Below are 25,243 nucleotides of genomic sequence, written 5' to 3' on the forward strand. Positions count from 1 at the left end.
GCCATAGCGCCGATGCATGTTACGGCGTGTATGCTGCCACGCCGTAGCGTGCATCGACCCTCCTTGGAAATGATGCCTCAAACCTAGACAGTGAGTGTACTGAGCAGCGCACAGCGGTGCTCGATATACATATTCAAGTATAAAGGTGATTGGAACGAATGCGCGAGGAAGTGAGGTCTACTCCGCAGGATGTCAAGAGAACCAACGATCGCTTGCTCAGCGTACGAACGAGCGACGAGTTTTAGAACCGCCGGGACTACACAAACGCATCGGTGAAACCGAGGTAGTAGCACTGGCTGCGTGGGACAGCTGTCGCCGGCGGCGGTCGACCAATTCGTGAGCTTCCACGTTTCTCAGCGCAACGTTATATTCGTGTGTTTGGCTGTCTGTAGTGCAGGAATGGCTTCGAAGGCACTGACCCCTGCTGGGCGCTGTCATCGAAGCGCACGCACAGGGGCTGGTGTAAAACTGCCGCATAGTCGGAGCTCACGCATACATCAGCGTCATACCGGCGGCGACAGCGGTCTTCCGGGTCCCCCTCCTACCTCATTCGTAACATCCGAACAAGAGGAGCGATGTGACTTGGGCGGCCGGAAAGTCCCGCTAAGCGCTTCCGACCGCAATGACGATAACTGTGTTTGTGGATCACTCACTCATCGGGAAAAACGAAAAAAAAAAGAAAGAAGGAAGAGCGGCCCCGTCAGCTCTGACGAGCGACTGTCGTTCGCCTTCGTTTCCGCCGCGTCGCTCCATTTAGCCTCGACTCTTGTTTTTCGGCCACCGTGTTGTGCGCAGGCTGAATAAAAAGGCTGCGGAACTTGCGCGACGGTTTTTCGGGCCCTGTCACTGCGCCGACCTACACCGTGCGTTCTGGAGCTACAACATGGGACGCGTAAGTGCGAACTGGATTCTGGTCGCACTCATGGCACGCTTACACAGCTCTTGCACTCGTGTGTCTCTCATCTCTTGCACCTATTTTCCGAATCACACCAAGTGCTCCGTCACTGCTGAGCACTTTCGCGCTTGAGAGAGTACGTAAAAGGCCATCGTCGGCTTTGCATGGAAGCGCTTGCCACCGAGGCGCGAGGCATCTTCAGCCTGCGACACGTTCTGAAATGCACCTGAAAAGTTGTTTTATTGAAACAAAACTTGCTTCCTAAAGCCCCCCCCCCCCCCCCCCCCGTGCCCCCTAGTGCTTGCTGTCGCTCAACGAATCGCTCGACGCGTCACACCCCATATAAAGAATTCGCTTTTAATACAGTCTGTGTGGTGTGGGTGACCAGATCTGTATTTCAGTCAATTACATGGTGAAAAAATATATACCTAAGTAACTTTACTGCAACATATTCTTCTAAGCAACATATCTGAGCGAGTTTCTTTGTCATAGCTTTGTTCTTTCTTTCCCGGACTTTGTGCGTCGATTGCTCGCGAGTGGACCGATCCCGAACACCACCGGGACACCTGCCGTGTTGATCTTGCAGTCTATTCTCCGCAGAGAATAAGGCTCTGAAATTCTGAGATAAGCTTAACTATTTACTTACAGGTATTTAGAAATACTAAATTCCAGACTCATGAGTGTCATCGTCTGACCTTTAATATAGATGTGTTGGAACAGGTGCGTCTGATCTGCCGTAACTTACGTATTACTATACATTTTGACGTTGATTGCGTCGAGCGACTTGTAGAAAAGAAAGGCAAGCCATTGTGCACAAGTGACACTGAGGCACCGCTCAAGACCAACAGCTTGGTTGCAGAGGAGACTAAAACCCACAAGCCACAGTTGGCACGCGCAGGCATTCATCCAGCAAAGAGACGACCATGTAGGCGGGATTGAAATGGCCATTCACTCAAGCTGATTCGACGATGCGTAGCTTATCCCCACGTGCAAATGCAGCTTTTTTCCCTGGCCTCCGGTTTTTCGCTCTACCATTGTATTGTTTATGACGAAAAATAAAAGTTGATTGATTGACTGACTGGTCTAAGAGTACCGTAGTGCTTCTGTTCTTCGACGGTGGATCTTAAGTTCATATTACAGGATATCAGTGCTGCAAACTCAGCTAAAAGGTACTTTTTGCGTAATATGTCAGGTGCACTTTACAGCACGTGCTTAGAGTCATTCAGATAAGGGAGGTGATTTACGTCATTTGTGCCAGATTGGTCAAAGACACACACGATTGCACGTATACGAAGAGACCCAAGTTTCCTTCCAGGCCAGATAGCTGCAAAAGAAAACAACTTTCCTCAACGTAACGCTGTTCCCGCGCCTTGGTTCCTTTGGTTGCGCTCACTGCGAACGTTCTGCTGCTCTGTGCGAGTGGCCTCGAATTCATAGACTTCCTTTGTATCGGATAAGTTTATGAAGTACGGCACCACTGCTTCGAGGGAGGAGGAGAGGTTGACGAGAGCAGAAGTAGCGTCTTTTAATCTCCTCAACCGCTCCTCCTCCTCCTCCTTTGAAGCAGTGTTGCCGTATTTTATAAACTTATCCGATACAAAGGAAGTCTATGAATTTCCACACACTCTAGCAGCCAAGCCATTAAAATTGTTTAGTTCTAGACATGAAACGAGCTACCGTGGAAATTCTTCTACCGAACCATTTCACGTAAATCCAGTGTTCACGCAAGTAGGGAAGAATCAGGCGATTCACCAGCGGCGCAAAGGGCTTTGACGCTACTGACATCACAGCGGATGATGATAGCTCAAGTTGCGTGTTTTTATGCATATTGCAAGATTACAAATACAGCAGATAAAAAAAAGCTGACTTTCATATAATAAAATATTGAGGAGCCATTCCACTCCGTGAAGGTAGATGACCAGCGAAGCTGTCTGGCGCAAGACTCGGAGGTACTTCATGATGGAACGGCAGCGCAACCACACACGGACTGAAGAAAGAACTTACACGAAACACGTGTTTCTCAGTCCTTCACTTCTTTCTTCAGTCCGTGTGTGGTTGCGCTGCCGTTCCATCATGAAGTACGACCAACTAGCCTAAGTTTCAGTCTTATTACTCAGAGTTACCACAGAATTGTCAACGAAGGTACGAACTCGTGTACTCTGTGGATCATCATTCGGGCATCATCCGCACGGTGTGTTCTTTGCAGCATTCCTCAGCTTCTTAAGTGGCCCCATAAAAGGCTGATGGCGCAACCACTGAAACACGTCTGACGTCAAAGTTTCGTAAAGCCGGAATTTTCCTGACGATCCTCCCTGCCTGCTTTACACCTCGTCCTGTTGAGGGCTGTTATACCACTGTCACGAAAGTCGACGAAGCCTTCATAGGAAGTGTTCTCTCTCTCTCCCTTTTTTTAATTTGTTTTGCAGAGCCGGTACAACGCATTCGCGTGGTTCAGATATTATGCACTCTCTGCAAGCATGACTGTGTAACCCAGTGGTCAAGACACTCGCCTTCGGAGCGTGGGGGCTCCGGGCTCAAATCCAGTCCCACCAGGAAGTTTATTTTGGTTCATTCATTCACTGCTGGGAGTTGTTATTGCTATGGTTCGGATATATTCACTCTCTGCAAGGATGGATATGAAGCCCAGTGGCTACAACACTCGCCCTCGGCGAACGTCAAGAAATCCCACCAACGTCGCTGTAAAAGTGGCGCCGTTTCGTAAATATGAATCCTTACCAACTAGCCCAATTGTCAGTCCTACTAAGCTGCAAAAGTGCATGTCACCTCTGCAAGCTTTCTAGGTGACTGTGCCAGCGAAGCAGAGGAAAATCCGGTGTTTAGAGTTGAAAGTTGTTGATACGGCAGAACTGCGCGACGTTTCTGCAGGCAAAATAACACGCTTGAGTGTTTTACAATGGTCAGATGGCTGACCTAGGGCTCACTTTCGAATCATTCGGCTGGCCATTGTAAAGAAAGAAAAAATGTCGGTGCACATTTTAGGACGCTATGAAGAGCAACGAGGCACGTGGGATAAGTGAGGTGTGTTACATTAAACAACACGGTGATTCTCGTGTTAGCGCGCCTTTTGCATTTTTCTACAGACAGTGAAATGAGACCTTTATTGAAAGTATGACAGCCTGCCGAAATGTGTCTTGAAATGATATTCTTTTTCTGCTTATGCTTGGTTTCTTTCTTTAATCTACGCAGATCGTTCTTTTTTTTATACATTGCAGTTTCAATGCAATAAATTATGAATGTTAACGCCATCTCTGTCGGTGCTACCTCGTCCAACCTTAACCCCGTTCGATTCGGTTCCGATGAAATGCGCAATTTATTGATGCACAGAACTACTTTCATAATGTTCGATGCTATCCATAAACCAGTTGTTTAATGCAGTCCACTTTCATATAAGCCTGAGGCCTTGGAAAGCGTGTCGCAATATAAATTTCTAGTGCTATTGTAATCCATGAAAATTTACTATAAGCACTGCACGTACAATTTCTTGCAACGCCACATTCCCAAATCAATACTATGTTCAATATATATGGAATGTTGTAACCCAAACGCTGAAAACAATAATCCTGCTTTTCGCTAATACATTGTCGTCTGCACTACTGCGTCCTTATCTGGGAATTGACATCCCAGACCAATCTAAGCAAAGTTCATCTCATGCAAAAAAGAAAAACCTATTCGTTTCATTCATAGGTTATTGTGCCATGAACACTTTTCGTCTGAATATTTTTCATCAAAATACGTTGTTAGTATTCGTTAACTGTATAAACACCGTCTTTCCGAACTTACATTTATGGAATACTTAACTGACTACCAACAACGTTTCGCTACCTACACTAACAGCATTCAAAATTATTACCTCAGACATTCATTTTCTCAAAAACCAAAAGCTATAACTAACTATGGACAGCATCTGTTAAAACTGCAAATACGTCATATGCTAAACACCCATCAGCCATTACTATCCTCCTGGATGATGCAATTTTCATCCATATCATCTAGCAGCAAGCGATCGAAGGCATACTTTCTCGACTGTGCTCGGATATTGTATTTGTTTATACATGCATGTATAAGTGTCTCTGCTTATTTAGGTGGTGGTGTCAGGCTAGTGTGTTGTACATTTTCTTGAGCACTGCAGAAAGCTTGCAATGACTCCGATCCTGGAGGCAGTGCAAAACCAAGTTAGGTGCACAAAGCTTTCGGAGGATCAATGCGTCGACTGAGAAGAAGTAGAAGACGATGGCCTTCGAGTCGTCTGAGGCCTAAGGGACCCCGTGAGTTTATTTTCACTCACGCGACGCCGCAGTGACGAGGTGGACGCGTCGCGTTACCCCGAGGGTCAGGAGCACGCACAAAGCCGTTTTCGGTATTCCTACCTGGAGGAGCTATCGTTCTAAAATGAAGTTACTTGCTTATAACTTTGTGTGCACTCGGCTCTAAATGATCCGGGATAGGGTTTGAATATGCTATGAGATGGAACAGAGGATATGAATAATATTTGCAAAAAGCTTTCAATATAAGTTAGTTTGCTCTCGAAAGGCTTCATCTCTTTCGAACACGTTTCCAACTATCGTTATGACCCGCTCACTCTGACCGAAATTGCTGTCATCTAGCTCGAGACGCATAATCAGCAATAAACTATTATGAAAGGGCATAAAACAGCGCTTTGGAGAGGACGAAGTGAAGCGAGAGATGTTTTGTTTGTTTATTTTGGCTTTAACTAGGAAACAAATGAAAGGGAAAAAATGGCCATCCATCCCGTAATCGAGAGTAGATGTAAGCATGAAATGGTTACCGGCACAGCAGATTGGTTGGAGATAATACTATACACAATATTGAAATGGGCATAGTGCATGGAGTACACCCCACTCCGCCACACCACACCATACTATGCATTGGTCTATGTGGAAGCCATTGTTTCATGTCTCTGCGTGGGATAAATCTTGGGCTTTGCTATCGTATGCGGCCATGACGCGACGCAGGCCTGAGAACTTACTCAGCAGTAATGAACCTGCTGTAAACCGAACCTCGTTGTAGGTATCGTGTCGGCCAACACCAACCACGCGGCGTAGACACGCAGAGTGGCGTCGTCTATCGAATCCGGCGCACCATCCGCGCCGCCTCCGAGCACAGGCAACCCGGTGAGGGCGCTAGAAGACGACAATCAAGTGTGTGGTGCCTTGTATCTTTCTGTGAATTGTCGTTACTGTCTGCTTTTGGGACGTCGATACTGAAAAGCACAAACAAAAGTTCAGCGTACTAGAAGGTGAAGCTTGAGTGATACTCTGAACGAACAATAAAAATTACGAGATTTATAGCGCGGAACTTCTACACAAGGGACAAAGGAGCACGACGAGCACAAGCGCTAACTTCCAACTAACGTTTAATATCTGCGCTCGCAAATATATACAGTGAAAGAAAGAAAATAAAAGAAGAAACAGCTACAGCCACTCATCTGATCAGCACCACACGTGTTCGTTGCATTGCATTTTTAACACCACACGTGTTCGTTGCATTGCATTTTTACCAGCTGCCATCAAGATATCCCATTTCTCTTTGGGATAAGAGAAGGGATGGTGCGCTGACACACTCGTAATCACCGCAGTTCATTGCTGCGGCTTCTATTATTTCACGCGTGCACCGCTCTTTGTCTCTAAACAACACTGCCGTATTGTCAAAGTACGGTATGCACCCACACTCCTGGCAATGTTGCCCCAAGTGCCCTTGTCTTCCTTTTGCCACGTTGCCGCTGAGCTCCCTTAAACGGTTGTTGAGGCATCTTTCCGTCTGCCCGACGTATGTTCTGCCACACGACAGCGGTATCCTGTACACAACACCTTCGGCGCATGCGACGTATCGGTTCTTGTGCTGTGTATTGCATTTCCTTTTTTCCTTTTTTACTGGTGAAGTCAGGTTGCATAAGTTGGTCAATTTCTGGGGGGCTGACATGACGACTCTGACGCCTGCATTTTCGCCAATCTTCTTCAGACGGTGTGACGTTGAGTGCAGATATGGAATTACAGCCACCTTCCTTTGATCTCGTTCCTCGTTTTTGTCCGTTTGATCCCGCTGACACGCCTTCTTCGTCTTGCGCAGAAGAACCTCAGCTACAGCTACGGTCAAGTGCTCTGGGTAGCCTGCTGCAGCCAAGCGCTGTATCTGACAGCCAAAGCTTTCACTGATACGGTGCAAGCAGGACTTCTTGAGTGCATTGAGCAGGCACATCTGTGCGATTCACCTTTTTACAAGTTTTGTGTGAGCAGACACGAACGGCAAAAGGGGTTTCTGCTCCGTGGCTCGTAGATCCAGCACACATGACGGGGGGAAAAAAGCAGCTTTAGTTCAAGAAATTTGAGCATGTTATTTTCAGGCATTTCGTGCGTGATTTGCAAAGGCTGGAGGCACCTTTCAAATGTCTTTATCATTTTTGCCACCTCATCATGAACATGTTCCACGTTACTGTTAATTATGACCAGAAAATCATCCACAAATCTGACTTCACCAGTAAAAAAAGAAAAAAGGAAATGCAATACACAGCACAAGAACAGACACGTCGCATGCGCCGAAGGTGTTGTGTACAGGATGCCGCTGTCGTGTGGCAGAACATACGTCGGGCAGACGGAAAGATGCCTCAACAACCGTTTAAGGGAGCTCAGCGGCAACGTGGCAAAAGGAAGACAAGGGCACCTGGGGCAACATTGCCAGGAGTGTGGGTGCATACCGTACTTTGACAATACGGCAGTGTTGTTTAGAGACAAAGACCGGTGCACGCGTGAAATAATAGAAGCCGCAGCAATGAACTGCGGTGATTACGAGTGTGTCAGCGCACCATCCCTTCTCTTATCCCAAAGAGAAATGGGATATCTTGATGGCAGCTGGTAAAAATGCAATGCAACGAACACATGTGGTGTTAAAAATGCAATGCAACGAACACGTGTGGTGCTGATCAGATGAGTGGCTGTAGATGTTTCTTCTTTTATTTTCTTTCTTTCACTGTATATATTTGCGAGCGCAGATATTAAACGTTAGTTGGAAGTTAACGCTTGTGCTCGTCGTGTTCCTTTGTCCCTTGTGTAGAAGTTCCGCGCTATAAATCTCGTAATTATGGATTACCAACTAACCCGAAGCAACGCCTTGCTGAGGAACATTAAAAACTCAGAAGCAATGTGTTTTGTAACTTGTTTGCGCAAGAACTAGCGTATTAAAGCGCTCCAGTGGAAAGGGTTGGGTACCAAAGACCGTATTACTTTAAGATATTTGGCTGGTTGACCGGATGATTTTATTTGAATGCTCGGATGACGGGTCTGGCATTTGGCTCAGGGTCACTTGAAGGTCGCCGACAACAGGAGCTAAAAGTATTTCACGCTTAAAAATATCCCACATCCCTTAACTAACGCAAAGACGAATAAAGGAGGAAGCAGTGACGTATCCACTAAAGTGTATTAGCTGGCATTGTTTTCAAAGTCGTTTGCTCACATTGCCATTCACTTTGAGTGCTACGATGACATCCTAGAATTAATGTGGCAAGTCTTGGAAACCATTAAGACGCACGCAGATGAACTGCATTTCTTGAAGAAGCTTCTTTATCGCCTCGGCTTTACGCTTTTGCAGGACGAAGTGAACGTGCAGCTCGACGGGCCGTCGAACCACACTTTCATCAGTTCTTTTTTAACACGAAAGTGTTTTATGTTGGGGTCCACCAAGACTTTATGACGTATTTCCGTCACGGAAATACGTCACGGAAACGTAATTTCATCACGGAACGACGTCAGCAAAATGAACGCCATCAGATGGCAAAGAAAAAAACTGTAATAAAGAAATACGTTGACGGGAGTCGAACCCATGACCTCTTGGTCCACGACCATGGCTGTCGGGCGTTTAGCCCACTGAGCTACCGCCAAACAATTACAGAGGCTACATGAACGCGCCTCTTATCTTTGACAATTTCATCTCACGATTCTCTTGAATGGATGGATGGATGCTATGAGCGTCCCCCTTTATAACGGGGCGGTGACATGTGTGCCACAGGCTAGAAAAAAAAAAAGACACGCGCCGTTGCTACGACTGTCCCATGCGGCGCGTTTCCAATAGAAGTGAAATTTTGTCAACACTTTAACACACTGCGAGGTGGCGGCTTTTGCGCCAGCCTCGCTCATAGCATCCATTCATATCGAAAAATAGCTCTCCGACACTCGCCTGTCGCACCGCGTTCCCCCCACGCCCTGTGAGCATAACGGCCAGGCTAGAGGGAGGACACGACGCTCGTCGCGTTTCACGATGCTTTGAAGGAGTGCATATCAAGTATCAGAGTTTACTATGTGCTTGTCGATGCCATCTTTGCGCGGGATTCACCATATGCGGTGTCCAGGTATATCTTGACAACTGCAGCTACCGCAAGGCTTAAATTGTGATCATGGGTGTTAGTCGTCAGTACGGAGATGTGCCACTAGGCGTCAACGTAGGTGCGTCCACATCAAGCGGTGCTATATCTGCCAAACAGCAGCAGACATTGTACAAGCTCTCATATACCAATGCACTATAAACAATCAACTACTTCTGTGACGACACGTTTCACTTTCATGCTATACCGATTCCTATGACGGAGGGATCATTTTAAACACTCGTGCTGATGCCAACTTCGCCGGAGTTTGGACTCATGATAGATATAAGGCTTTTGCATCAATAAATCCCGGCAATGATAAAGTGGGAGATCAGGTACCACCAATTTAATTTAAAAATCATCTAGAGCAAGACGAAGTGCTTCTTCAAGAAGGAGGCACTGCTATTTCCTGTAACGGCTAAAGCGAGCTGAATGCAGAAGAGCGTCTTTTTCCCTCTCCTCGCTCGCGGCTCGAAAATCGGCAGATTTGAAATGGGAGCACGAAGGCGACGATGTCGCTATATCCATGTTATTCAATGTTTTTATCATGCTCGAAACCAACTATTATATTACCTCAGGTTTTCACAGCCCCGATCGCCAAGTTACTTCATATTTATTGACAGACTTGAGCATAAGAGAAAGCTTTAACGACGATTGCAGATAAATAGGTAGTACCCCGGGCCGTAAGCATACGAATTGCGGTGAGAAAATTTTAAATGCGAAGCATTTCTTAGCGAACTTCTGCGACTTTGAGCGTATCTATCTATCTATCTATCTATCTATCTATCTATCTATCTATCTATCTATCTATCTATCTATCTATCTATCTATCTATCTATCTATCTATCTATCTATCTATCTATCTATCTATCTATCTAGCCGCCTACGACTTTGTGCTCTCCTGGTCGCTTGGTTCATCGAATGTGCACCAAAATTGGTATGGCGTAACATGACTGTATGACGAACATAAATGACAAGTCATAACATGAAAATCATGACACGCATGTCATGTACAGCATGATTTACATGCTACGCTCATGGTGCGCTGGCGGCCGTTTCGCTAGTTTGATATACACCAAAATTGGTATCTTGCGACGTGACTGTGTGACGAACATAAATAACAGGAGTTAACATGAAAATCATGACACGCATGTCATGCACAGCATGACTTACGTGCCACGCTCATGGTGCGCTAGCGGCCGTTTCGCTAGCTTTATATACACCAAAATTGGTGTCTTGCGACGTGAACGTGTAACGAACATAAAAACACGAGATAACATGACAATCATGACACGCATGTCATGTACAGCATGACTTACGTGCCACGCTCATAGAGCGCTATCGGCCATTTCGCTAGCTTGCTCTACCCCGAAATTGGTATTGCGCGGCGTGACTGTGTGGCGAACATAAAAACACGAGTTAACATGAAAATCATGACACGCATGTCACGTACAGCATGACTTACGTGCCACGCTCATAGAGCGCTAGCGGCCATTTCGCTAGCTTGCTCTACCCCGAAATTGGTATTGCGCGGCGTGACTGTGTGGCGAACATAAAAACACGAGTTAACATGAAAATCATGACACGCATGTCATGTACAGCATGACTTACGTGCCACGCTCATAGAGCGCTAGCGGCCATTTCGCTAGCTTGCTCTACCCCGAAATTGGTATTGCGCGGCGTGACTGTGTGGCGAACATAAAAACACGAGTTAACATGACAATCATGACACGCATGTCATGTACAGCATGACTTACGTGCCACGCTCATGGGGTGCTGGCGGCCGTTTCGCTAGCTTGATATACACCAAAATTGGTATCTTGCGACGTGATCGTGTGAGGAACATAAATAACACGAGTTAACATGAAAGTCATGACACGTATGTCATGTACAGCATGACTTGCGTGCCACGGTCATGGGGCGCTGGCGGCCGTTTCTCTAGCTTGATCGACCCCGAAGCTGGTATTGCGCGACGTTACTGTGTGACGAACATAAATATTAGGAGTTAACATGAAAACCATGACACGCATTTTCCTCAACGACATACAAGACGATGTATGCAGCTCTTTGCTGGCTGCTTCGCATTACATCGATTCCCACAATGCGTGGGATCTGCCGTCTTTTTTTTTTCAGTTTGTCATGTTGTTTCCTTCCAATATACACTGCACAAGAGAATCAAGTGTAAATGCTCTAGGCGGCTGTTGGTTCTCAGGGAATCGCAAATGTTCAACAAAATTCGTTGCCCGGCTTCTTAGTTCATAATCTTAAGTACTGGATAGTGCGAATTCGACACCGGGCAAATAAAGAAGACAGATGCGCAGGACAAGCGCTACTCGCAACTAAGCTTTATTCAGAAAAGCTTCCCTCCATATATACACAGCCGCGTTAGCGCTCGCAGGTGCAGTGCACGTACACAACCATCAAGATCGGAAGATCAAGACAAGCAGATATTACAACCATCACGGATGCTCTCTTCCTCTCTATGTGATAAGCTGCAATGAGTTCTCTGGCAAGCGCATTCCCACTTCTGTCCAGTATCGAATACTAGCATCTCGCCCAAAGGCACACAGTGCCCTACAATGAACGGGTAAATGCAAAGACGAATTATTATTAACAGATCGCTCGTGTACCCGTGCTCGATCGCTAACACATCGACCAGTTTGTCCGATATAAACCTTTGCACAAGTGAGAGGGATTGCGTACGCGGCACCTACGGCGCTCTTGCAAAATGTTCCCTCGCAAATGGGTTTGTATAGTAATTAAATTGCATTTCCGTTTAGTGCTTCCTGCTCACAATAGAGTTTCAGTCGTGATACAATTGAACGTCATGTATGAATTTTGCCAAGAAAAATTTAGGCAGTAGATATCGAGCGTTTATTAATAATTTATTTGTCATTTGGTTATCCCAAGCCCATTTACGTTGTTCGCTTTCGCGTATCGAAACTGCGTAATCTTGCGTTACTCGCACTCTGTACAGAGCGCCAAGTTTACGTGCGGTGTACCAATCATATCGTTACACAAGACTCACTATCTTTGTTTTGAAAAATACTAGCAATAGTTGATTAGCCTTATGCTTCTTTTTTTTCCTTTGTTATTATTTGATCTTGTATGACTTGTGTTATCGATACGAATGAATTTCCTCTTTTAAATGTGTACTCCTTTTTTTTTTTTGCTTTTTCCAGTGTTTAGCGTTTGAAATGTTGAATCCACATAGGATATTTTTTTTTTCTTTTTGGTTCGTTTAGCTTAGTCTTGTCGTTTTACCTGTTTGTTTTCCGCTTCATGTATTTTCTGCGTATACACGATTAGCGCCTTTTTTTTAGCAAACTAAGTTCTTTTTTTTTTCACAGCTGCTACACTTTCTTTGAGACTGTCGTATAAATAAATAAATAAATAGATAGATAGATAGATAGATAGATAGATAGATAGATAGATAGATAGATAGATAGATAGATAGATAGATAGATAGATAGATAGATAGATAGATAGATAGATAGATAGATAGATAGATAGATAGATAGATAGATAGATAGATAGATAGATAGATAGATAGATAGATAGATAGATAGATAGATAGATAGATAGATAGATAGATAGATAGATAGATAGATAGATAGATAGATAGATAGATAGATAGATAGATAGATAGATAGATAGATAGATAGATAGATAGATAGATAGATAGATAGATAAAAACTTTATTTAGGTCCTGAAGGAATCCACCCCCGTTTTATAGGGGAAGGATCGCGGGCCGCTCCCACGTAGGGACGGGGAGGCCGAGCCTCACCGCCGCGTCGTGGGCCTTCTGGACAGCCTGGAGTTGTTGTAGTAGGACCGCGCTCTTTATCATAGAGTAAAATTGTTCTTCAGAGAATTCTTGATGCCTTCCCTGTAAAGAGGGGCACCTCCAGAGCATATGTCTAAAATCACTGCGATCTTGACAGTCCGGACAAAGTGCTGAAATGTCGAAGTAATGACTAACAATGGAAAGGCTAAGGTATGTCCCCGTCTCAAGCATGCGAAGAGAGATTGCCTGTGGCCTAGACAACTTTTCGTGCGTGAGTGGGAAAGACCTACGGCCCATTTGATAGCGTTTTGTGACCTCATTGAAAGTAGTCAAAATGTCCCTAAAATGGAGGCTGGGGGCTGATTCCTCCGTCGGAGCCGCGCAAATCCCGGCGCGGTAAGTGAGACCTCGCGCCTTGGAGTGGGCTAGCTCATTGACATTGGAAAGGCTCCCGACCTTCGAGCCAAGATGAGCAATTGTGTGGTGTGTAATGTTCCTTGTGAGCGAGAATCCTAAAAGTTTCCTGGCAGACGGACCCAGAAGCGAATGCCCTAGCAGCGTATCTAGAGTCAGTGTAAATATCAGTTCGTTGCGGATCAAGGAGAGCGAGTGCGATGGCCATCTGCTCAGCTTTGTAAGAAGAAGAGGTTCGAACCGACGCTGAGGATAGAATCCGACCCTTAGTATCTGTGGATACTACAGCAAAGTGAGCGGAAGCGCCGTACTGGGCAGCAGCTACAAAACATGTAAGCGAAGAGTTGGCGTGAGCGTGAGCTAAAAGAGAGGATGCTCGAGCGACACGCCTGCCCACGTTGTACTGTGTGTGGATATTTCGTGGAAGAGGAGACACCTTGATGCAAGAACTCATGCTGTCAGTGAGATGCGTGTCTTGCACTTCCAGCGTGAGGGGGTTGTGCCCCGTGTCAATCAGGATCTTTCTCCCTGCTGATCTAACTGAAAGCCGGGCGACCTGTGCCATTTGCTCAGCCCCGATGACTTCTTCAAGGGTATTATGGACTCCAAGATTCATCAGGTTATCTGTGCTCGTGCGCATAGGAAGGCCTAGGACTCTCTTGATGCTTTTTCTTATGGGAGTGTTTAATTTAGTCCTCTCGTGGAGTTGCCACTTGTGCATGGATGCGACATAGTTTATGTGGCTCATCAAAAATGCATGGAACAGTCTTAGGAGGTTATCCTCTCGAAGACCACACCGACTGTTGGAAATTCTAGCGATTAATCAGATGACACCTTCCGTCTTGGAAGTCAGACGGTCGATCGTGCGGCCGTTCTGTCCGTTCGCTTCGATGATCATTCGCAGGACACGTATGAAGTCCACCGTCGGAATACTCTGGCCTGCCAGAGGTTTCCAGATTTTTGGTTTGGGTCCCCTTCTCGTGGGTCGATATAAGAGAAGTTCGGACTTTGACGTCGAGAGCTTGAGACCCATTTCCTTTCTATAAGCTTCAACACAGTCGACGGCCGCCTGAAGGGAGCTCTCCACCCAGCCCTCCGAGCCACCGACGCTCCATATGGTGATGTCATCGGCGTAGACGGCGAACTTGATGCCTTTCTGGCATGAGAGCTTGGCAGCAAGGCCGCACATGGCAATAAATGAACAGAAACATTAGCGCAGCTTGCCCTAAGTGGCGCGAGGCTGGACAGAGCTGCTGGCCACTTTTAAGCTTCTCTTGTTAAAAGAGCACTGACACAAACTTTCGAAGGCGGGATAACCCGTGTGATAGATTTATGTGGACACACACGCATCATCTACGAAATATAAACGGATAATGTAGCCTAGAACATATTTAAAATCACGTTTAAAGTGCACGTCGCCCCTACTCCACGCGAAACGCGCCTTCGGTGTCCTAGTAAACAACCAACGGCCACCTGCGTCACGAGTTTGTGTTGGCTGCCACGACTGTTGCGGGCGCTCTCTCCCACTGACTCCTAGCAGACCTTTTCAACGGAAAGTAGGGGAGACTTGCACGGGAGTACAAAGGCTGATGTCCCTCGCCTCGGCAGTGCATCTTGGGGGGGTCACGCATATTTACAACGCCTCAGAGGGCATTGTAGCAGCACCAGGAAGCCTTCGTTGAAAAGAGTTGTCGACGCGGTGCTCATGTGCACGCGATTTTGTGTGCTCACGTAGCCAGCTATGCTTACACAGCCACCACTCTGGGTCCTGCCTCACTCGGCGCTCTCTGAAACCGAAGCTGCGACTGGGCGCTATAAAACAGTCTCCAAATAATGAACGGTTGCGCGCTCGAGCAAACGAGCTTTCCAGCCGTGATAAGTGGGTCGTTAACTACTTATCGCAACAGAAAAAACAAGATGCAAAATTTTCAGTGCCCCTTTAATGTCAGTGCCCCTTTAACCATCATCTGTGCAGAATGCTTGGGCGCTGATTGATTGCGTCGCCTGCTCATGATGATAATTTTTCATGTACGACACACGGCCAACCACGACCGTAACAGCGCTCCTGTAATAAATAAATAAATAATAAATAAATAAATAAATAAATAAATAAATAAGTTTACAGAGCTACACCTCTTCGCCTGCTGTCGCAGTTCTCCATTTTCAGCGGGCAATAATGTTTCATTCGGTTCTCTTTCCGCCACAGCGACACATATTTCCGACATCTAAGTTGCCATCTGTGCCAAAACGAGTTTTATAGAATGCGCAGAATTATATGTAACCTTTCGTTTACAGGTCAGTAAGTACGTGATAAGGGCATTTACACACGACTTCCGTTCCAGCTCGTGCGGCTGGAAGTGTGACCTCAAAACCTGGTTCTTTCCACACTGCGTAATAAAGCGTCACCGTTCACGCAGCCGATCTGAGGGTGATTTTGTAATGTACGACCGAGTTGCTGTACCTCATATCTAGGCGGCGGCAAGACAACCAGTCGATAGGTGGCCACCAAAGGGACCGCCCTGCACACCGGGCACTATCAGCGCAGCTCGTTACTCCCGTCTCTGATTGATCCCATATTTACGCGGCTTTGGCCTCCCCCGCACAACGGACGTCTAACGCCATCGCAGACGATCCATCAGTAAGAGAGCTTCACTATACCATCTTGCACGACACCTTCCCCGAATGAATTATTGAACAGGAGCTTATGACTACGAATCAGTGGCGGATCCAGGGGGGGGACGATTGGGCGATCGCCCCCCCCCAAAGCTATAAGCCAACCCAACCCCCCCCCCCCGCTTTTCACCTCACCGAAGGCCATTTTTCAGAACGTAGAATTTTTTCAGGTGGTCGCTGTGTCCATCCCAATCCGAGACTAGGGAAGCACCCCTCACACAGCCCAGCGCTTTTGTTAAGAGCGAAACAGGCTTTCTAGAAAAGATTTCTTCTGCGTCCTGCATCTTTCAAATAGGCACCGACGAGCACAAGCCTCAACTATTTTGCTAAAGCAACTGCTGCCTTTATGGAAGCGAGCTAAAGTTTCCTCCCCACTCCCAGGGCCATCAGCTCTTCAGCAAAGCGAGGGGTCTTCAAATTCTCCCATCTTTTTCTCAGAGACAGGAGTCTGTTCTGTGTCATTCAAACTGGCATCATTCGTCCCACCACGGCCGGGCTAGACTGCACGTGCGCGCTTGAGCGCGCACGTGCAGTCTAGCCCGGCCGTGGTCCCACAAAGCGTGCAGAACAAGTTACCTTTTAGTCAACCTTCAGCGGCTGGTCAAAAAAAAAAAAAAAAAAGAAGGAAGGCAGGCAGTGGTGCTGTGAATTATATTCGCCGAAGTACCGAGCAAGCCTCCGAGAGCACGTGCGCGGGGTATAATCGAGCGCGACTCCGAAAGCTCCGTTTGACCGTCCTTAGGCTGCGGAGATAGAAAGGGCATTTTCTGGCAACACGACCGGCCAGAAAAAAAGGCAATGGGGAGGAGGGGGCGGGGTAACAAAGGGAGGCTTACTCCGAAACTACGTTCAAGGAATACTAGAGCTCGCCGTTGTGGGAATACTCATTTATCGAGCAGGTGGCCTGCCCTTCCCTCTTTCACCCTCCTCTTACCAACAACACTGATACGTGTTCCCCAATGTTTAGCGGAAATATGCGAAATTTTAGATAATGAAATGGCACTGAGCAATGCAACTGAGAACAAAAATAATGAGCATTTGGTTACTAACGTGAAGTTTTAAAGTTGGGCAACGCCCCCCCTCCCCCCTCCCCCCCCCCCCCCAACAACCAACCGCCCCCCCCAAAGCAAGCGCCTGGATCCGCCCCTGCTACGAATAGGGAAAATTCTCGTCCCAACTAACCTAAACAAATTCGGCAGATCCCACACCTTCTGGGAATCGGTATCATGCGAAGCAGTCAGCGAGTAGTTCTATGCTGCATTTTTTTACTTTGAACCAAGCGTTACGGGGTGGATCGACGCGTTTTTGTAAGTGCTGTGGTTGCGTGCACATCGTGGGCTTACCCGGCACGTCGGCAACACTGCCGCTTCACGGGTTACTTATGGTCTGACGAAACGTCGGCACTCACGTTAGAGCACATACGTCAGTGTTATCGAAAGGAAGTGCACTTTACGGTGCGATGATGTGTTATCATACGTAACTTTCGTTAGCGTATTCATACGGGATCGAGCGACGCTTGAATTCAGCTTGCTGAATCATAGGAATACAAACATAATGTGTAGTAGACTGCTATAACAGGGGAGCCAACGCTGGAACCACAGACGTTAACCTGACATGACGCCTGTATCATAGGAGTACATATGTAGCGTTTGTTGCTTCGTTATAAAATTAGATAGCCAGCACCACAACCATAATTGACGATGCCGACATTACGTCTGCAGAGGGTGTTTTTCCAAAGCAGTTTCTAGGCCTTGCCTGGCTCTGTGGTATAGAATACCTGACTGTTACGCAGAATGCTTGGGTTCGAATCCTGCTGGGATCTTGAATTTTACATTTTGCATTCGTCGGGTCAACGCTGCCCATGTCGGTTCTGCTTAACGCTCTCGCATCTAAATTAGCAATGCCTGTTCTCGATGTTCTTGGGTAGATATAAACTGCCCATCAGCAAGTGGCGCATACCCATACACCGCCACCGACGGTAAACGGGTATGTGCCACAGGTGTCTGTTGGAAAGAGTTTGACGACGTACGCGACCGTATTTTCACGTTATTCATGTCATGACGAGACAATCATATTCGTCATATCATCTTTCCCACCCATGCCAATTTTGGTCTACACCAAGTTAAGGAGGCAATCACGAGAGCACCAAGATGTGGGCGGACAGACAGACAGACAGACAGACAGACAGACAGACAGACAGACAGACAGACAGACAGACAGACAGACAGACAGACAGACAGACAGACAGACAGACAGACAGACAGACAGATAGATAGATAGATAGATAGATAGATAGATAGATAGATAGATAGATAGATAGATAGATAGATAGATAGATAGATAGATAGATAGATAGATAGATAGATAGATAGATAGATAGATAGATAGATAGATAGATAGATAGATAGATAGATAGATAGATAGATAGATAGATAGATAGATAGATACGCACAAAGTGCATTTGGTTCGCTAAGAAATGCTTGGCATTTAAAAGCTGGCGCCTACCGTAGCGCCAAGGAGAGTTGGCTCGTGAACGGGCTCGTCGTCGCAGGGCGGACACAGAGCTGCGCGCCAGAGAAGCCGAAGCCAAGCAGCAGCGTCGAGAAAGAACATAGGCCTAACTGACTCGGGCGCATCACAGAAAGGACTTGAGCCTAATAGCAGAGGGGCCATCCAGGGCGACCCACGCCCTCCAGAACCATCGGCTCATTACATAGATTAACACAGAGTAACGAAGGAACGACAACGATATACAACAAAGAAAATGATTAGAAAAGACTCTCAAAATAAGACAGACAATGCAACACCAGATGCAAAGGGGCTTCGTTCTCCCACTGCTTTCACGGCGTGGAAGTGGCTGGAATTTTTTCTCCACTTTTCGCTGTAAAGCTCTCGCCATCACTCTTCTCGCAATTTTTGTAAAATAAATACACATGGCCTTGCCAGTGACAAGATGTGTCTGCTTTTGCTCCACAGATTTAAGAGCAATCGCTTCTGTTTACATATCTCCTAAAACGTTCTAAAGGAATACTGACACAAAAAAATTTACATCTTATTTTTTTTTCCTTCTTTTTTTCCGCTAATAGCCCCCCTATTACGGCTGGAAAACGTTTTCACTTGATCGAGGTACAGCTAATAGTGACATTTGGCTTGTACGTATACTTCATCACGTACCGTGTTACCGGATACCGGATCGAATATGCGCATGCTCGAGCCTTTACGGAACGTAAACGTTTACGGAACGTAAGCTACCCGCCGGATAGGCTTTACGTTTACCGCCATATCTCGCAAATCCACCTTCGTTCGTGGCTACTCGCGATATCCACTTTGCGGAGACTCCAGCCGCCGATTAAAAATAAGCCAAAGTGCGAGCGCCACTTACGATCACCTTGTTTCACCCGGATTGCCGACGCTAGAGCGACCATTGAATACCGAATCCGTAAACGTGAAAGGCCTAAAGCCCCTTACAGGCTGAATAGGTGGCGCCATCTAGCGAAGCCAAGGGGAACCATGCAAGCGCAAAAATGTTATTGCAGAAATATCGGGCAGTCTACTTAAAATGATCATTACCCTTGCTTTTTGTAATGTCAAACTGTCTGAAATCAAGCAACAAGTGTTTTACGCGGACATTATTCAATGCGGGCGTATTTGTGCAAAATGTACACGCGATTGATTGGTCTCCCGTATACTCTTCAAGCTGTTCTACCGAATCTTACAGCACATTTGTAGGCAAGTTTACAGAAGCAATATCCAACGCATCCACAACTCACCGCGTGCGCAGTAGGCATGAAATTCCGCGAGACCCTTGGGTAACGGGCGCGCTGTTACGTTCCATTAAAACAATATATAACATGTATCGAAAATTTAAACGTCAACCTTATAACACTTCCTTGAAAGAAAAATACTCTAGGTACTCGCAATATCTTAATACAACGCTTTATGTAGCAAAGAAAAATTATTTTAGCAACTGTGTTCAACAGAACGGGAACGACTCAAAAAAAAAAAAAAAACTGGAGCCTTCTCAACCAGTTTCTCGGATGAGACGTAAAACAACACCCACCAGAGAAAATAATTTACAATATGATGCCACGTACAACACTGCCGAAAGTATATGTCATGCTTTTAGCGCATATTTTTCCTCCCACACTACATCCAAAGACAAAGCTTTTGATGCAACATATATACCCCACACAAATGCTTCCTTTTACCTTTATCCTACAGATGAACTTGAGGTTGCTTCAGTTATTTCAAGCTTGCGAAACACAGCCTCTGGAATTGACAATGTTTCTGCGCATGCCGTTAAACTTGTCACAGATATCGTGTCACCAGTTCTCGCTCATATCGTCAATACTATATTCGTCACGGGTGTGTTTCCAGCAAGGATGAAAATTGCCAAGGTACTGCCACTGTACAAATCGAAGGACAAAGAAAGGATCGAAAATTATCGTCCGATTTCAGTGCTGCCATTCTTCAGCAAAATACCTGAAAAAATATTCGCTTCCCGGCTGCATGACTATTTGGAAAAGCACAATATTCTTTCTCGGCACCAATTCGGTTTCAGAAAAGGTCTGTCCACGCAAACTGCAGTTTCAACATTTACAGATATGATTCGTAAGTCAATAGACAATGGCTATCTAGTGGCAGGACTGTTCATAGATTTCGCAAAAGCCTTCGGTTCGCTAAATCATGCTATATTAAACGAAAAATTACTTCGCTACGGAATTAATGGATTACCTCTGACGTTAATTCGTAGTTACTTGGAAGATCGGCAACAAATTGTTCAGCTAGGAGATTCTCAGTCCGACAGTACCCTTATTAACATCGGCGTTCCCCAGGGGTCCATACTGGGACCTTTATTTTTTCTACTGTATATAAATGACTTGCCTTCACAACTTTTGTGTGCGACCCCTGTGCTCTATGCAGATGATACTAATCTTATAATAGCTGATCGTGAGGAATCCAACCTAATCAATAAGCTTAAAGGGGCCCTGCAACACTTTTCGAGCATGCTCAAAAAGCGCTGCCGATCGGTAGTCGAGGCTCCCGAGAACACGCGAGCCAAATATTATAGCGATGCGCACGGCCTGGAATTTACAATAAATTCTCAAAGTCAGCTGAAAATCGCTCCCTCTTCTCTTGACAAATGATGTATTAGTCCGCAAAATATGACGCGATTGTCGGCAGTTCCACCATTGGCTGATGTTATAATCACGATAACACCCTCATTATTACTTTCGTTGTTGATTTTGAGTTCAATAAGTAGATAATATGTATGTTTATATTATGTTATCGCGTTAAAAACACCGAACAAACATTAATATTAGCACTTCCGGTCTCACCGACAGCTCGTCTGCTCGTAGTTGCGTGGTTCCGTTTTCTTCGCCATGCGCAGTGCCGAAAACGTGAATATTTCTGTGCTTTTGACCATCGCCGGTTGCCGTTGAGAGTGGCAGCCGTTCGAGTGTTGCCTCGTCAGCTGAGAACTGCATCGTCGGCACGTTCTCACGACCGACCGAGGCACGGGCGCAGCGTGTCTCCGATAACAATGCTGGCGTCCGGTAATGGCGGCGCTTCGGGGTCGTCTGCCAGTGCCGTCTTACGAGGCGGTGTATCGGAGTATGGGCCGAAACCGATCTCAGCTGTCATTCGTTCCAAACGAGCGCGCAGGTTTGCTTCCATGGTTGGCAGAGCGATGAAAACACTACGGCGTTCGAGGTGCACACCCAACATTACCAAACCGACGCGCAGTTTTCAAGCACGCGCGATACGGCTCCGCTCGACGAGAACGACGCAAGCCGACCGGAAGTGGCGGCACAGACCACGTGGTTGCGCCCAGACGTCAGAGAGAAAAAAATGAAGAAAAAATTTCCGCCGGCGCTCTTGGGCGGAGCCTCGCTCGTCTGCGCTCCCTCCCTCGACTCGCTGCCTAGCTCTCCGCGCGCTCGCTGCGTTGAGTTGAGGGAGAAAGCTGCGGAACGTGATCTCTATAATTTGGTAACACCACTTAGACTTGACGGATTCGAAAAATTTTTGCGGCATATGACTCGTGAAGAGTCATACGTCAATAATGAGACTATTCCAATATAACTAAGAAAGGTGTTGCAGGGCCCCTTTAACTCTGAATTAGAAATAATGCACCAATGGTGCAACTCGAACACTCTTCACTTAAACCCAACGAAGACAGTTTTTATTTTATTTCACTCTGAAAAAAAGAAAACGTCTATTCATTCTGACGTCATTTACTATAACCATCCCATAAAACTTTCTAGCGAGACAAAGTTTCTTGGTGGTATAATCGACAAACACTTAAAATTTCGCCTTCATGTGCGCTCTGTAGTTAACAAAACTTCATATGGCTTGCATATACTTTCAAAATGTCGCAACTACTTCCCTCCCAACATACTTATCAACCTTTACTACGCATTTGTTCACTGTCACATAAGTTACTGTATAGGGATCTGGGGTTGCCCATACAAAACTCATTTGTCACCAGTGTACACGCTTCAAAAAAGAGCCCTCCGCATTTTAGGACCGAACAATATACACATTAAGAGTGAAGATCTATTTAAACGCCTCAACATCCTCAATATCTATGATCTGGTAGCATACAACATTGCCTCAATCATGCATCAAATTATCTATGAAAAACTCGTCTTGACAACAGTCTCTCTTCACCACTCACATCGCACTGCTTTGAATGTATCGCGTCGTCGTCTTATTCTGCCTAAGGTAAATACTAATTACGGTCGCTCTACACTAAACTTTAAGGGTACATATCTCTTTGGAATAAACTCGATTGTAACCTAACCAGTATAACAAATTTGAAAACATTTCTAAGAAACCTAAAGCACTCCCTTATTGACAATCTATAGCACACTTGCTCACAGTTACCTTTTTCCCTCCCTTTTTTTCCCTCCTAAGATGCCTTTTATATTAAGCATTCCTCGAAAAATTTGTAATTTGTGTGAAATTTACTTAACTCAGACACTTCTGTTCGATCTTATTACAGTGTGCATAATAACTGCTGCTATCGATGTTTTTTTACTAGAGCTAACTTCGGTAGGGACCCTTTAACAAATTTGTTGGGTCCCAAAAGTGTGTTTTTTGTAACCAATACATGTGTTATGTTAAATAAACTTTCAAACTTTCAAATGCCTTGCAGCGGCATAATTACGTATGAGTTCCCTTTTTAATATTTTTTTCCCTCACAAACACTAAGCGAAAACAAACGTGTCCATCACTGTGGTTGCACGAAGTGTTACAAGATGTCGACACCATTTCCTCGAACATAGATATCATCGTAAGCGCAAGCAGGCGACTTGCATTTCAGATGTGGGGTACGCTATAAGTAGGTTAGTTCCTTCAACTCACATTCCCCATACATATGGCTCTCCTTTTTTTTTCATTCTTGAACATAAATATCATCGTAACCGCAGGCAGGCGATACGCATTTCAGATGTGAGGTACCCTATACGTAGGTTAGTTTTTCAACTCGCATTCATCAAATATGTGGCTCTTTTTTTTCTATTGCAGTTTATTTGGCTGCTGTTGCTGCTTGTAGGTTCAACAACGGGCAGCTATCGAAGCTACGGCCACTACGGCTACGGTTACCCCTTTCCGTATTACGGACTCGGCTATGGGAGGTACGGCCTCGGAGGATATGGTCTCGGCTACGGCCTGGGAGGCTACGGACTCGGGGGCTATGGGCTCGGATACGGCCTTGGATTTCCCAAGATATGGGGCTGACAAATGGCGGATGGTGGTGGCCCCACGAGAAAAGCTAGAAATGTCTAGGAGGAAACAAGAAAGCCAGCAAATAATTCCACATGGCGCGTAGCGTAAGGTAAGCTGCTCCTCGTCGTTGCTTCCAAGGTCAGGGGCGTTTTGAACTTTCGTGACTGATTGCTAAATGCGTAAAACGGTAAACAAAACTACACACAAGAAGTTTGCTAGGGCGCGCTGCATGGCTAGGTGGTGAGAATTCGCAACTGACACGACAGCGCTATGTATGCCTCTTCTTCTTCGTCCCTGTCACGTTGCGCTTCTCCGTGTCATTTATGGACACAAGAAGTCGTACACACGCAGAAGGACCGAGCGCTTGATCTTTCTGCATGACACTTCATTATGGTCGTCTCATTCCCCGATTGGTCAATACAGCAATCAATCAGTCTCGGTGATTTTCGTTGTGTATATCGTATATCGGATGGATTCAAGAGCCCCCTTTGAAAGATTTATACCTCTTGGCTGGAGTGTAATAAATTTGTGAATAAGGTATGACTCTATATTATCGGTCTCTCGGGGACTGGCAGTTTGGCTGAGGTGTGTAAAGCTTGAGATCAACGTAGTGGCGACCTGCGACATTATAGTTCTGTGCTACTGCTTTCGGTAATTTCTGGGCCATGCGCGCGCAATTGTGCGTTTCATCTAATATCAAGAGGCTGTCCTGTTTTCCCAATGTACTGTGTGTGACAGTGCGAACACTCTAGCATGCAGACGATGTTTGAACTAGTGCAGGTAAAACTAGATTTTATATGATGGATGCAATTATTTCCGGTGCTTTTAACGGCGTATGTTTTTGTAGGTATTTCCGTCAAGATCCCAGTGGACACCTGCTGAATTCTTGGAGAGACCCATCCATAATGTCACCGCCTACGAAACCAGAGCTTTATACTGCTAGTCAATAAAAGTGACCGCTTGCTGCGCGCACATACCGTCAACCCACGAAGTTAAAACTGAAGCTACCGAGACGCCCTCCTCGTCGAATGAGCACTGTTGACGTCAGGATTCCTGCTTTGAATTAAATCACGCTCTCTAGAATCACATCGGTTCAGATTAATGTGCCAGCCCTGTTCCTCTGTTTTATTTTCCTTCCGTGCTCAGTTAAGAATATCATATTGTTCTCTTCAAATCCTAATCACCTCTGAGGGCGTAACCAAGCAGTAGGACCTTCTTGCAGGCTAGTTGTGCGTAGCGAACGTGTAGCGTGCTGCGCGGGCACGACGAAGGAAAGAAGAAAGACAGATAGGAAGAAGCGCACACTTCCAACTCTTTATCTGATGAGAACAATCCGCCAATATATAAA

The 25,243-nt window shown here is 45.9% G+C and overlaps 1 long non-coding RNA gene across 1 annotated transcript; it reads left to right on the forward strand.

The window, feature by feature from the left end:
- Positions 1–787: 787 nt before the first annotated feature.
- On the forward strand, positions 788–24,985 carry LOC119393158 (uncharacterized). Its single transcript, XR_005183867.2, has 3 exons — positions 788–892; positions 23,695–24,004; positions 24,743–24,985. It is a non-coding gene; the product is annotated as an uncharacterized LOC119393158 (long non-coding RNA).
- The last annotated feature ends 258 nt before the right edge of the window (positions 24,986–25,243 follow it).

Source organism: Rhipicephalus sanguineus, chromosome 5, assembly GCF_013339695.2.
Source record: "Rhipicephalus sanguineus isolate Rsan-2018 chromosome 5, BIME_Rsan_1.4, whole genome shotgun sequence".
In the NCBI taxonomy this organism is placed as follows: Eukaryota; Metazoa; Arthropoda; class Arachnida; order Ixodida; family Ixodidae; genus Rhipicephalus; species Rhipicephalus sanguineus.